Genomic DNA, 16,333 nt, shown 5'->3' with positions numbered 1-16,333 from the left:
AGGGTTGCCATTTGATGGGCTTTGATAGTCTTTTTGACAGGTATAAAATGAGCTTGTTTACTGAACCTGTCTACTATCGTCCATATTCCCGTATTCCCATGGATAGACTTAGGCAATCCAAAGAGAAAATCCATGGATATGCTCTCCCATGGTGAATTAGGGATTGGCAAGGGTTGAAGCAATCCAGGTTGCTTCCCTCTATCAAATTTTGTCTTTTGACATACCACACATTTGGAAACATACTCTTGTATGTTCATTTTCATGGTAGGCCAATAGAAATATGTTTCAATTCCCTTTAAGGTAGACTGAATCCCTCTATGAACCGCATACGGGGGAGCATGAGATTCATACATTACTTTCTCACGCAGGGAGTTAGTAACGCATAGTCTATTGCCATAGAGAAGATAACCATCTTGTAAAGTAAATGGTTCTTCTTTCTTCCCTAATGTAAGGGCTGAAATCACATCTCTAAAATCAGGATCAATAGCATACTCATCTATCATTGAAGATAGATCATTGTGAGTTGCTATGGAAACCGCATTCACTCTCGGTCGTCTTGAGAGTGCATCGGCTACTTGATTATGCTTGCCAGCAATGTGAGCAATATGAAAATGAAATTGCGAAAGGAAATTTGCCCACCTCATTTGTTTGTCGGAGAGCTTGGTCTGTGTCATGAAGTACTTAAGACTTTGGTGATCCGTTCGCAGAATGAAAGGAGTCCCCAATAAATAGTGCTTCCATGAGTCTAAGGCATGTAGAACTGCAAGGAGTTCCTTTTCGTATATGCCTAGAGCTTGCTCAACAAGGTCGAGCCTTCGGCTCTCATAGCCTATGGCGTGCCCTTCTTGGAACAAAACAGCTCCAAGGCAATCACCACAAGCATCACATTGGACCTCAAATGGTTTTGAGAGATCCGGTAGTGTAAGCACAGGTTGAGAGATAATCTTTTCTTTAAGCTTTTCGAAAGCATTGTTCTCCTTAGCAGACCATGTATACCTAACGCTTTTCTTTGTTAGGTCATGTAATGGTCCCGCAATTTGTGAGAACTTTTCTATGAAGCGTCTATAGTATGCACACATACCTATAAAGCTTCTTAGTTCATGAAGATTCCTTGGTTTAGGCCATCCTTTTATTACCTCTAACTTGGATGGATCCATTTGGATGCCATCTTGAGAGATAATGTGACCTAAATACTGAATCTCTTGCAAGAAAAATTCACTTTTCTTTCGATTAACATAAAGTTTATTCTCTCTTAAAACTTGAAATATTACCTGGAGGTGTTGCTTGTGTTCCTCCAATGAATTAGAGTAGATGATAATATCATCAAAGAACACTCCAGTGAAGGTTCGATGAGGCCTGAACAGCTTCTCCATCAAGCGGTTGAATGTGGCTGGTGCATTGGTCAAGCCAAAAGGCATGACAATGTATTCGTAAAGACCAAATGTAGTGTGAAACGCGGTCTTTACAATGTCTTGATCAACTATCCTTATTTGATGATAGCCACTCTTTAGGTCAACCCTACTGAAGTAGGTCGATCCTTGTAGCTTATCAAATAGGTCTTCTACCCTTGGAACGGGAAACCTATTCTTGATAGTGATCCTATTTAGTGCTCTATAGTCGACACACATACGATATGTGCCGTCTTTATTTTGCACTAATAGCACAGGTGAGCAAAATGGAGATCAGCTAGGCCTAACCATGCCCTTCTCAACTAACTCATGCACTTGCCGCATAATCTCCTCTTGTTGAGCTTGAGAAACTCTATAAGGAGGTTTATTAGGCGGTGAACTTCCTGGAAGAAGTTCAATTGCATGGTCATCATTACCTCGTTTAGGAGGTAGCTCACAAGGGATGTCGTCAATAAAAACATCTTGAAACCCCTTGAGAAAATTTGATAACTCTAATTCCTTTTGGTTGCTTTTATTTTCGTTTCTTAAAGCATTAGGTTCATTTTGAGAATCTTTAACAAAAATCATGTACACGGAAATAGATCTCTTTATTGACTTGTTGAAAGCTGGTGTATGTACAATGGGGATGGTGTTACCCATTTCCTTAGCATCTATATACATGTCTTTTTCCCTGAACTTAAAGGAGATTCTCCTTTCAGGAAATTTAACATCGGCAACCATGCGGTCAAACCATGGTGCCCCTAGGATTACATCCTCATGCTTGAGAGGAGAGATAAAGAAGTCCTCTTTGTCCACATAGCCTTGGACATGAAGCCTCAATTTCCCAATTAAGGGAGTGACTGAAGCTTCTTGCCCCTTGAAGGCACTGTCTGCCGGTAGGACATCTCCCATCTCGTAGGATTGTATGCCTAGCTTGGTGGCTAACTCCATAGATATAAAATTGTGAGTAGAACCAGGGTCAAAGAGAATAAAAGCATCATGTTCTCTTACCTTTCCCCAAGCATGGCATAGAGGAGATCCTTTGTGGTGAGTTTGGTGAGTCTCCTCCTCTTGGATTTCAACCAAGGAAGCTCTAGGAGGATCCTGGCGGTTGTTCTTTTGGGGACAAGCGCGGTACACATGCCCTTGTTCGCCGCACTTGAAACACCGGTTATCTTTACGATTAAGCTCAAGCTCTTCAGGAGAGAGTTTATTCTTACCTTTGTAAACTCCCTTCTCTTTAGATTTGTTGGAGTTGCCCTTAGGAGACTTTTGGACATTGTCCTTCCCCTTAGGCTCATTGGAACCCTTGTTTTTTGGGGGCTTATTATTTCTTTTTGCCCGCGTTTGGAAATTGATTCGAGAGGCGACCATAGTGTGGTGTATTACCACCGATATGGTACGTAGTCTTTGGGAGTTGACATACTCCGCCATTTCTTCGGTTAAGCCCGCACAAAATTGTTGCTTTTGCTCTCCAAAATCCAACCTTTTGAAGACAGTGGCTTTGAGTTGTAGGTCCTAAAACTTGTCTACATATTTGTGGATGGATTCATTGGGAGAGAGCTTTAAGCTTCGCCATTCGGTGAGTACTTTGTCTTTGGCATCGGTGGCCAAAAATTGCTTCATAATGGAAGCTCTTAAAGCCTTCCATGTTCGTGGAGCTTCACCGTTGGCTCGTAGGCTAGACCACCATTGTCTGGCGGACTTTTGAAAGTGCATAGCTACATGGCGTAGCTTAGAGGACTCCATGAAGCCCTCATCTCCAAACGCCACATCAAATTGTTGGATAAAGGCCAAGACTTTGTCCGTAGCACCAAAGGTACCATCATAGGTAAGGAAAGAGATGCTCTTCCCTCCCTCTTTGAATTTTTTCAACTTGGACGACCTCTTCCATGCGACATAGGATTTCCTATGGCCTCTTCTTTTTTATGGTTCAAAGGTTGCACCATCACTTTCTTCAGAGGGTGAAGAATTTGAAGAAGGTGGAGAAGAGGGTGACCTCTTTCTCGCTTTTTTCTTGTCTTGATTTTTGTCATCTTCACCATAGCTTTCATAAGAGGAAGAGGATGAAGAAGATGGAGAAGAGGGTGTCCTCTTTCTCGCCTTTTTCTTCTCTTGCTTTTTATCATCCCTCTTTGAATTGTGGTGGGGAGAAGAATATGATGGTCTTCTCCGCTTTGGTGGTGATGGAGAGCGTTTAGCCCGCCGTCTTCGTGGAGCCATCTCCGCCGAGGTGGCGGGAGACTCGCTTCTTTCTCGTTCCTTCGGTGGAGGCTCTTGAGTTCTCCTTTGGGAAGGAGATACATCATCAAGAAGTAAATTCTTGAGCCCTTCATAAGGATTCTCTTCTTCTTCCCGAATCGGAGAGAGACCTCTTTTGGTAGTCTCACAAGGAGGCTTCCTAGGTGTTCTCTCGTCATGGTGATGAGCTTGGAGAATCCCATGAGCACGGAGCTGCCGTTGCACTTCACTTTGGAGAGATGGATTGCCCATGGCTTGTTGAAGCCTAGAAACAAGATAGTTAACAAGCATTGAATCATCATTAGTAGCTTGCTCATGAGCAAAATCAAAGTTATCAACATTAATTTCACTCTCTTTACTATTGTCAGCCATTCTAACAACTTTTAGGTGTAAACTTTTAAGGTGTACTTTGGCACTTCAAGCCCTAGTTGCTACTCCTCTTTACCCCTTTAGAAAAAGCACTCAAGCTACTGTACCCGCAGCTCGAATACCATTAATTGCAAGGAGTAGAAGAGAGGGTCTTTCAACACCAAAACAGCACCGGCTCCTGTCAAGCTTCTAATAGCTCAATAGTGGTTAAGCCGTAGGCAAGCCCCGTAGGACTCCACTATTAAGACCATAGCTCTCGACGGTGATGCCCCGTTAACTGCACGAAGGCAGGCGCACTGCAAGGCTGAGAAAATCCCTATTCTACTTACTCACAGGCAATTAATAATACCAACCATTTGTAGCTAGCTTGAGGACCTCCCTTCTTGAGCAAGAAAAGAGAAACCTTGAGCTCTGATACCAATGTAACATTTAATGGCCTAATAACTTATGTGTAGCGGAAATTAGCATGAACATAGTGGGCATTTCATTAGAATAGATTCCTAATGAGAATTACAAGAGTGCTTGGGTGGAGAGAGCAACAAAAAGCATAACACCTAGTTAGATAGCATCAACAATACTTTCAAAAGAGAGAGAAATTAAGCTATTGACAACAGTTGAGAACCGGATTTGCATGGAGCCGGTCCCCCCTCCAAAAGGCTTTGTATTATGGTTTCTCCCATCAAGAGAGACATTGTACAATAAAATTCTTTGTGTTCCTTCAAGACTAGCTAGTGCAATGAAGATGGAAGCTTCATGCACTAAGCAAAACACTTAATCAAACACAACTTGAATTATCCCCGTTCTCAGACCCAAGACCTCACACACCTTCGAAGATGGTGAGAGCTAGCAGGGTATGAGAGTAGATTGAGAGGAAGAAGGAGTATCTTATGAGAAAGATGTACATCTCCTCACATAATCACTCATATTAGCATAGCTTAGCTTAGTAATTATCTTGGTAGAGAAGATGAGCATGCATTGAAGCTTGGCTCTTGGTTGGATTTGCATCCACATGCCAAGAGAGTGTTGATGTAGGCTTCTATCTCACAAGCTTGGAGTAGGTGATGAGCTCTCCATTAAAGCTTGGGAGGAGATAGAGTATTCTTTCTTCACACATGGTCCAGTGTGAGTATGTGTGTGTCAATGCCAAGAAAAAATCAGCCCCCTCTCTCTCTTGGGCGAGCCCTTCCTGCTAAATTGGTCTAGCTTTTGCCTCATTGGACCTCCCCAAGTCAAGCCAATGGGTGTTAAGCAGCATAAGTGATAGCCTTCTGACATGTGTCCCCCTTTCCCCTTTTGTGAGAGCTTTAGGTAATTAAATAATTAAACTAAACTCTCATTGGACCCCTTTGCCTCCTGGCCAATAGGAATCAGGCAAGCCATTGGGCTCTTGAATGCTCATTGGACCCCTTGGGAGACTGCCCAATAGTCTTCTAGGAGACTTAATTCTCATTGGTTTCTTTTATTAAATGTTTTTAAATTAATTAACCTAGATTTACTCTAGCTTAATTCTCATTGGTCCACTTCAAGGGTCTTCCAATAGGAATTGGGCACACCTTGTGGGCATCTGGCCTAGGGAGCTGACATGTGTCCCTAATTCCCTTTGTGTAAAGGGAGCCTGTGTGTGTGTGTGTGTGTGTGTGTGTGTGTGTGTGTGTGTGTGTGTGTGTGTGTGTGTGCTTTCTCTCTCATCCCCTACTAAATGGGCTCGCCCCCTCCTTTGTAGGCTTTGAAGAAGACTTTTGTACACACAGTAAGCATCCAATTTTCCCTAGGGTTGACCTTTTGGACACAACCTTTGAATTTTGGAACCTTAGCATTTTGGAAGTCTTAATGGGCTGAACCTTAGGGTCTTTTTAGCCCATTGTTTCACATGGCTCTTTTGCAGATGGCCCCCCCTTTGGATCCCTATTTTCCCTCCTTTGGATCCCTATTGTGGCCGGTCTGCTAGCTTAACCAATATTCTAGCTTTTTCTCCCCTGGCCTTCCCCACATTAAATGATCAGTTTAATATGAGAAAATCATTTAGGAGAATTAGATATTGATTATTATGACAAGAATAGCTTTGAAGTATGAGATAGACTCATTCTAAATACAAGGGACACTATGTTTTAAAAATAATTCTTACATCTTTTAGCACAAATAATTCCTTATCTGAATAAAAAACGTTTTTTGGAAAAACATAAATACGTAAAAAACATATAAAAATGTTTAAAAAAGGAGGAAAAAAAAAGAATTTTTTTTTCCTTCACCTATTAAGGCAAAACTCTTGTAATTTAGGACAATAGCTAGTCTAATCTTTTAAGTAAGACATGGATTACCAGTGATAGGTTCTTTGACACCTTTACAATGTATCCTTATAAACACTTGCAATCCTAGTGTGTAGGATAATTGGAATGATTCCTCATTTTGACCAGAGAGTACAAAAATGAATTTAATACAGAATTGGTTTTGTGCAAATACCTTCTTATTGTCTAAAGCCTATTGCTTTTTGAACATGTCATTCTTTTGTATATTAGTATTATCCTTAATTCATCAACACACGTGCACGCGTACACACACACACAATATTATATTTTTACAGTATCATATGCACATCACATAACACATATAGCCACTAGGACACATGTTTGTACACACTCCTAGGCAACATACATCAAGCATAGTAAAAAAGGGAGATGATTACGCAAGATTTCTGTTTATGTTTTGACAATACTTCATTTAATGATATACATGGAAGCAACGATATTAATTGTACCCAGGATCGAATAGCAAGATGAATTGAACATTGAAAAAATACAATGTTTGAAAGCCTTTAAGTCTCCACAACATCGGGACGAATAACATGCTGGCTTGTTTAAGATCTCTCTTTATCGCTCTTTTGAAAATATCTTGTTATGGTGTATAATGTTCACCCATGCTTACACGATTATTCCATCATGTCCTTGCAAGTTTTTGGCAAAGTATTATCTTGAGTAATCTCTTTATAGAAACACTTTTGATGCTATATTTAGTAAACAATGGTCTAATAAAAAGTCCCTAGATTGGCCCCATCCTCTCATGACAATTGTACCTAGCTCACCACCTTCATTGAGATATAGAAATCTATAATAAGAAAGCATTATGGCATTTATATCTCGATGTACCTTATGAATAGAATCAATGGACATATTGCAGCTTTGGATCCCTCCTTGCTCTAAACATGGTTTTTTGTTAGTCAATATCTTTTATTGGTTCATGTGATGTTTATTGATAGCTAATGCCTTTGATAACATGCACACAAAAGATTCCTATCTTATACTAGTGAACACCTAAATTGAACCAATCAAATCTCTATATTTGTGCTTACTAAGGATTCCACTTGCCAAATTGTCCCCTTGGGTTATTTTATGAATTCACCAAGCAACAAAATTGATGCCAAACTCAGCACCATGGGGTAGACGGAGTTGTACTGTATATAACAAAAATGAGGTGAAGATCCCCCTCTTGTACCCTTTGGATACATGCACTCATACACTACACCTTTGATAGTGCATGCATGCACACACACATACCTTACACAAATGTATTGGAACCATGTTGATATGCTTGTAACTTTTTATTCATGCAGAAATCAATCGAACATACCCCGTCAGGCAAAGGTAGCAGTGGAGGAACAATGTAAAACTATTCCCGAGAAGTTTTTGGAAATATTTCATGCCATACTTGTGGAGATTGTTCTGCATATGGTTGTATCCAAAAAAAAATTGTCAAGGAATAAAGCATTTTACCCTGGTGCTATAACACAAGTGTACTCGATGATTTTCATGGGAATAAGGTCTAATGTATTCTGGGCACATGATAACATTTAAATGATCTCATGTGCTAGAGCTGTGAAGAATTAAAACTAAAAATGGAATGATATTAAATTGGATAGTATTAATGCTAAACATAAGGGGATATCTCCGAGCCGAGGCAGGCACATGGGCTCACTTTAATCACCGGGAGCGTGAGAAATAGGAAGCACTTCTGAGTGGATATATAAACACCGCGTGAGCAGTAGCATGCATCAAACTTGCATCATTGCCCATTGCGCACACATAGTCATCAGAGCACCAACACATTTGGGGTCTGGCCTGGCCCGAACCAAAGAGAGAGGAAGATACTCAGCGTAAAGCACTCCCTGAAGTGGCATCTCCCACAGCAAAACAAGGTGATGAAGACTTCAAAGGTAGATCCACACCTTGATCTAGTGAGCTTAACACTTTGAACATACACATGTGTATGATGCACTGTCTTGATACGAATTGCAGAGGTACAAACTCGGGTTCACATATTGGGGCAATAAGGATGATTATGCATGAATGGTAAGAGTATGATTTGCACATGCACATGCACACACACACACACATACATCCACACCCACACCCACACCCACACACTAGGTTTTGATGTTTTACAAAGAAAACAAACTGAAACCTTCACAGGGGCCTTTAAAAGGCAACAAAATGACTATTGAGGGGTCATGAGAGTTAAAAAGCTATTTTAAAAGGTAAAAACTCATATTGATCTGGGACAAGACGGGGGGGGGGGGAGAGAGAGAGGAGTGTTTAAAAGAAATCTTTTACTTAGCCCTTAATATAAAAGCCATTTTTACAATATTTAAGCTATTAATTTCTATTTATGATTAAAAGTGTGCAAACTTCAGCCATAACAATTAAAGTACAAAAAATAGAAATGAGTAATTATCATGTTTAATTAAAAAAATTACTTACAAAGCTTAAAAATTTTCATTTTTTAAAACTTTGAGTTATTAATTGTTTGTCTACTCATTCTTAGCGAATCTCATTAAAAAGGATCTAAAAGCTTGCCTTCTTACAATGCATCTTGTTTATCTCATTTGCCATGGAGGCTCTTAAGAATCATGCACGTCACTATATAAAAGTCTTCATTCACAAAAAAAACATCCAAACATATTAGATATATATATATACACACACACACACACACACATATATATATGTATATATACACACACACACACATACATACATACATACGTATATATATACACACACACACATACATACATACATACGTACACACATACACACATATATACATATGTGTGTGTGTGTGTGTGTGTGTGTGTGTGTGTGTGTGTGTGTGTGTATATACACACACACACACACACACACACTATATATATATATATATATAGTGTGTGTGTGTGTGTGTGTGTGTATATATATATATATACACACACACACACACACACACTATATATATATATATATATATATATATATATATATATATATATATATAGTGTGTGTGTGTGTGTGTATGTGTATATATGTATATGTATGTATATATATGTGTGTGTATATATATATATATATATATATTGTGGTGTGTGGTCGTGTAGGTAGAGTTCGGACACCTAGTGTGGCCGGACATGTTATGGTTGTAACCAACTCTCTAGCATAATATAAGGAGGTGCCCTCTCAAGGTAAAGGCAAACTCAATTTGAGCTTAATCTCGTGTACACCACATTGGTGGAGGAGATGGGCTGTTAGGAATCCTTCTTTCTCTTCTTTAGTTTCTTGGGTTCCCCAATTCATGATGGAGTTCGCCGTTGATACTGGACAAGAGAGAGCGAGAGAGTACTATCTCTTTGCAGGGAGTTTTTCTGCAGCATCCTTGCACCTCCCACATTTTTGTTGCTCCCCTTATCACCGAGCCCTTCTCTTCTCAGACAATGAAGACAACTCTCAGCATCCTAGCTGCCTATTCTGTAGAGTTTCGCCATGGCAGTAAGGCGCCCAACAAGAAGAGCATGTCACGCAGCCTACGGGCTTTTCTGATGTTTCTTCAGCTACAGCAGGTCGCCCACGCTTCTCTGTCCCTGCTCTACGCCATTCAGTTTTGGCTGCATCATGAGGAGCTTCTCTCTTATGGCGAATCTGCATCAATGACCATACGCTGTTGCTCTTTCACTCGTAGTAGAGGCAGTAGCTGCCACTCAATAGCTTCTCCATCATGAGCATCATGATGATCACCTTGTACGTGAGCCTCTCGATTGTAACTGACGTGGTACGGATCCATTTCCTACATCAAGCGGCGCCCAATGCATACCTCTTCTTCACCTCATTTTGTCCAGGTAGTGTTGGCGTCAAGGCCTTGGTATTGCTCACGAGCCCAACATCTGTAGCTCTACTTTCTTGTTTTCATAGCTGCTTCTACGGTGACGCGTGGATAACACGTGCTTGGAATCTACTAATTGCCTCTCAGTTTGCTAACCATAGTCCACTGTCGATGACCTCCCCTATAATCTTGCTAACCTCATGCGATCCAAATGCAGAGTAGAATGCTACATGCTCGTAACATGTCTTTCTTATTCATAGTTGCCCGCTTTCATGGTCTGGCCAATTTAGTTGCTTGCACCATCAAGGTCAGCTCTAATGATTTTCAGCAAGCATGCAGTTTTTTGCAAAGAGACAAGTTCACTCCGAAAAGTGGAAGTCCATCAAACTGCAAAGAGTTGTGCAAACAGGCGTCAGCTTGCTCCTCCCAAGCCAATGGTTAATTATGGCCTCTACGCTGATGACCCCTACGATTCTTACCCTTGCATGAAACTCAAATCCTCCGCCTGGAGCATGTTTGCAGTTGTCCATGATACTGATGCTCCCCCGCAGCCCATGCAACCTCCTCAGGGAAAATCAATGGCGATGGTTTTAATGCAGCTCAACTTTCATGACTGTTTTGTTCAACAATCCACATTTAATTTCCCTGCACAACAGACATCAAGTTAAATTTGCACTTAGTTGGAGTTTTCTTGATGGCAAACGGAGTTACTGCAACTTGGTTGCAGAGGTGCCTTTTGCTACTGATTTCAGTTCTTGGACTTTTTAGTTTTTGTTCAAATAAACTCACAATCACACCAAATCTCTTATGGAAATGAATGTATGTCACAAAAATTTCGCACCCAATCCTCAATTAGTCCTTCCTCGTCTTGTCAATTACATTGGGATAGCGACCTAATGTTTGCATAAGAGAGATGTTTGAGTTCCATGTCTTGAATGATGAGGAGTCTAGCCCCCAAATTCAATCCCTAGCCCCTAAGCCTTTGTATGATCACTCCCCCCGCATGAGGCGTTGGAGTTGATCCCTTCCTATCAAGTCCGTTCTCAGCCCAAATTGTAAAAAAGATGTCCATCTTTTTTCTCCCTAAGAGGGGAGGTGTGGTGTGTGGTCGTGTAGGTAGAGTTCGGCCACCTAGTGTGGTCGGACATGTTATGGGCATAATATAAGGAGGTGCCCTCTCAAGGTAGAGGCAAACTCAGTTTGAGCCTAATCCCGTGTACACCACAATAGATATATGTGTATGTGTGTGTGTGTGTGTGTGTGTGTGTGTGTGTGTGTGTGTGTGTGTGTGTGTGTGTGTGTGTGTGTAGAGAGATATATTTAAAAATCTACTTTAAAAGAATGTTTGGTTTAACATTTAGAATATGAGATGAAATTTGACATTAACCAATTTTTGGCATGTACAGAAGGTAGTGCCTTAACCTGCCTCATTCTTTTTCTTGTACTAGAAAAAACTTTACATTTTTGGTTCTTATCGGTTACAATTAGAAATCAAAACCCTTCACCACATATCTTAATTTCAAACACAAATTGGAAAAAAATAATAACTCCTCTTAAAACATCTAAAATGTAAAATGAAGGGTCTAGAAAATGAAAAGCTTCTTGCCATTGGGAAGTGAAAGACTTTTATTCTATATAAAGAGATGGCTTTGTCTATATACAATGTGCAAGGCTTTTTTGGAATTTAGTTTACTTTCTTAATTTTAAAATGATTTGTGATACACAAAAAACAATGCAAGCTTTTGAAAATTTTCATTTGAAAGGACATGATTTCTTTTTCAATTCTCTTCGACACTTAAATAAGCTCTTCAAAGGCACACATGTCTAGCAACAAAAATTGAACGACCTTCATGGCATATGGATACTAAGGCTTTTAAAAGCAAAAAAGAACATACATACACAAAGGACACTCCCACTCTCAAAATTAGGAGAAAACAAGAAAACTTGTGGTTCTCCACTACTTTTTTTTAATATCTTATTATTATTATTATTATTATTTTGTTTAGGAAATTTTTTAGATGTGACTTTCACCCAACCCTCAAAGTTCAATGGTGGCCCTAGTTTTCATTTTGAAGGCTCATTCAAACTACCCTTTCACTAGATGCACAAACAAGTGAAAGAGTTATGGTGGCCTTCTATAAAATTATTAGGTTGAGTTTAAGTAGAATCAATGTTCAAGAAAGGATTGCATCAGCTTACCTTGAGCCGGTTGAAAATCAAGACTAGTTGGTTGCAAACCATGGTAAAGGGAAGAAAACTAGTGAAATATGTGAGAAAGTAGTTCAAAGACCCTGCAAATTTTAAATTTATGCTAGTATTTCCGGTTCGCTTCTTTGGTGGGGAGGAAACTCAACCGAATGGCTGCTTATAAAAAGAGACTTTTTTGAATATTGATTAGAATTAAGTTATAGAATGCACGAAAAGTCAAACCATGTGAGGCTATGAAATGAAATGTGAAATAAAAAGAACTATATATATATATATATATATATATATATATATATATATATATATATACACACACACACACATGTGTGTGTATGTGTCCATAGAATTTACTAGAAATATGCAAGTCAAAGCTTCAATCTAACAATCAAGAACTATAGAATGCCAAGACATGTCAGGATGTGAGATGAAAGTGAAATAAAAAGATTCACTTACTATTTTAAAATTGAAATAAAATTTAAGGTAAGTTTAAATCATCACTGAAAACATTGAAAGTATACCTAATCTAACTCTCCTCTAAGGCTTCTTTTGGAAAGCCAAAAAGAATGTCATATAAGTTCAACCGTTGAAGGCCTTGAAGAGGCTCTCATTTTCTTTCTGTACAAATTGGAAGGCTATAAATAGGATATCCAAATACTTTTTTGAATATCTTCCACTTGTTTTGAAATGTAGTGGCTGCATTGACAAGAAAATATGTAGGACCATTACCTATACTTTTTCTTTTAAAACAAAGACAAAAGATGAGAAACTACTTTGCCAACCTCTAGCTCTCATGCACACCAAACAAAAGAAATTTTTGAGACACACACATACACAACTCCCTCCTAGCCATTGATTTTGGCTTTTTACAAGAATCCTTTGAGTAGAGTTGAGCTAAACATACTTTCAATGTTTTCATTGACGATTGGGACTTACCTTAAATTTCCTTTTGTATTTACTATATTAAATGGGTCTTTTTTTCCTACTCAATAAGGCCTTAAAGAACAAGAAATTAAGGAGTTCATTCATAGGAGTTTTATTCTCTAAATGGTTATGTGAAGTATGATTCAATGATTTTTTTGTCTTTCTAAAAGAAGCCTTAGAGGAGAGTTGAGCTCTCCTCTAATGTTCAATGTTTTCAGTGATGATTGGATTTACCTTGATGAATGTCCTTTTGGATTTATATATTAAATGGGTCTTTTTTGCAAACTCAAAACATCTTTAAAAACAAGAAATTAAGGAGAGCATTTATAAGATTTTGATCCTCTGAGTCTTGAATAGTGATGTGAAGTATTGACTCAAGGAAATTTCTTTCGCTATTTTTATTTGTGAAAGAGTGCTTTTAATTGAGGGTCTCATAAAGATCTATTTTATTAAATTTTTTATTATTTTCTATTCTTGTAGACCTACCCTTGCTTATGCACTCAATTAGATGTTTTTTTGTTTAAATTTATCATTTTATTTTATTATTTTTATTTGATTTTGTTTTCATTCTATTTTGTTTTACAATGCCATATTTTTTGTTGTTTAAGTGGGACTCTTCGTAATATAAAAATAATTTGTGATTATGTATATAAAATGGACAATATGATTTTATGTTAAAACACAACAAAAATGATGAATTTCAACATACTCCCCAAAAATCTCTTCTCCTCTTACTCTCTCGTGAGACATCACCTTGTTATTTTACCCTCATTGCACAACTTGATATGGATTGAACTTTCTTGCATTGTATTATTTTAGAATGCCAAAGTGAAGCTTCACCTTGTTTATTGCTTTCATAGAAAAACCTTAGTAAGATGGGTTAGGGAGACTTTCATTGTTTTGAGTGCATGATGGAAACTTACTTTAAATGTTTATTTCACTTTCATTTCATAGCAAGATATGTCTTTACTTTTTTGCATTCTATTGTTTTAGAATGTTAAAGTGAAACTTCACTTACATAATTCTAGTAAATTCTATGGAGATATATTAATGACTTTTCTCAATTTCACATTTTATTTCACAGCTTGACTTTTCTTACATTCTATAATTAATTCTAGTCAATATTCAAAAAAGTCTCTTTTATTAAGCAAACGTTGACTGAGTTTCTTTCCCAAAGAGAAGCGAACCAAAAACACTAGCATAAATTTCAATTTGTAGGATTTTTGAATTATTTTCTCACATATTTCACCAGTTTTTTTTCCCTTTACCATGGTTTGCAACCAGGTAGTCTCCATTTTCAATCGGCTCAAGGCTAAGCTGAGGCAATCCCTTCTTGAACATTGATTCTACTTAAACTCAACCTAATGATTTTATCACGTTTTAATTATTTTAAAAAGCCATCGTGATTCTTTTACTATTTTTTTATTTGTGAAAGAGTGCTTTCTTTTAAGGGCCTCTTAAAGATCTATCTCCTTAAACTATACTATTTTTTTCTATGCTTGTAGACTTACCTTTTCTTATGCATTCAATTAAATGTTCTTTTCTTTTAGTTTATCAATGGGTCCTATAATCTTTTGGCTTTCTATAAAAAGTCTTAGAGTAGAATTCAGTTAAGCATACTTTCAATGTTTTCAATGATGATTGAGATTACCTTAAATGTTATTTTGATTTTAAAATACTTTATGATATTTCTTTTTCACCTTTCATTTCACATCTTGACGTGCCTTGACTTCTCTTGGATTTTATTGTTTAAGAATGCTAAAGTAAAGTTTCACCTTGTATAATTCTAGTAAATTCTATACATACATACACACACACAAATATATATACATACATACATTCACATATATATATATGTGTGTGTGTGTGTGTGTGTGTATATTAAAGAGTAATTCTTATTTCACCTTTCATTCATTTCATAGCCTCACATGGATTGATTTTTCTTGCATTTTTTTTAGCTTAATTCCAGTTAGTGTTCGAAAAAGTCTCTTTTATAAGAGACCACCATCCAAGTTTCCTCCTCTCGCAAAGAAGCAAAACAAAAATACTATCAATTTTTTTGAAATTTGCAAAATTTTTGAAATATTTTCTCACATATTTCACTGATTTTTCTTCCCTATGCTATGTTTTATAACCGACTAGTCTTGATTTTCAACCGGCTCAAGAATAAGCTAAGGCAATTCTTTCTCAAACACTGCTGGAAGGGTCACGGTGGCTTTTTAAAACAAAAAGAAAGTGATAATATCATTAGGTTGAATTAAAATGGAATCAGTGTTTGGGAAAGGATTGCCTTAGCTGAGCCTTGAACCGATTGAAAATTGAGATTAGCTGGTTGCAAACCATGGTAAAGGGAAGAAAAACCGATGAAATATGTCAGAAGATAGTTCAAAAATCCTACAAATTTTAAATTTATGCTAGTATTTTTTATTCGCTTTTTTGTGAGGAGGAAACTCGACCGACAGTCGCTTAATAAAAGAGACTTTTTCAAATATTGACAAGAATTAAGCTATAGAATGCAAGAAAAATCAAGCCATGTGAGGCTATGAAATGAAATAAAAAGAACCCATCAATATTTATATATATGTGTGTGTGTGTAAATATAAATAATAATTTTATATATATATATGTAGATGTGTGTGGGTGAGTATGTATATATGTATCTATAGAATTTTACTAGAATTATGCAAGGTGAAGCTTTACTTTAACATTCTAAATCAATAGAATGCAAGAAAAGTAAATACATGTCACAGTGTGAAATGAAAGGTGAAATAAAAAGATCCATTTACTATTTCAAAACTAAAATAACATTTAAGGTAAGTCTCAATCATCACTGAAAACATTGAAAGTATGCCTAACTTAACTCCGCCCTAAGACTTCTTTTGGAAATCCAAAAAAGGTAATGCCAAAAGACGAGGAAACAGACTGCAACTTTGTTGTCTTTTATCATTCCCTCTCCTTCTCACATGTACACACACACACACACTTACAATATTGTCTCTATCCAAAACATAAATTGTTGTATCTAATAATAGGTCACTCTACTCTTCAACAAATTGAGGACATATGAGGATAAAAGGAAAAGA

At 37.6% G+C, this 16,333-nt stretch overlaps 1 pseudogene; it reads left to right on the top strand.

The window, feature by feature from the left end:
• Window positions 1-9,394: 9,394 nt before the first annotated feature.
• Window positions 9,395-10,671, top strand: LOC147435593 (uncharacterized; annotated as a pseudogene).
• The last annotated feature ends 5,662 nt before the right edge of the window (window positions 10,672-16,333 follow it).

Source organism: Adiantum capillus-veneris, chromosome 18, assembly GCF_014529385.1.
Source record: "Adiantum capillus-veneris isolate H3 chromosome 18, ASM1452938v2, whole genome shotgun sequence".
Lineage (NCBI taxonomy): Eukaryota > Viridiplantae > Streptophyta > Polypodiopsida > Polypodiales > Pteridaceae > Adiantum > Adiantum capillus-veneris.
Note: the sequence above shows the minus strand (reverse complement) of the source record. Positions and strands in the feature narration are given on the sequence as shown.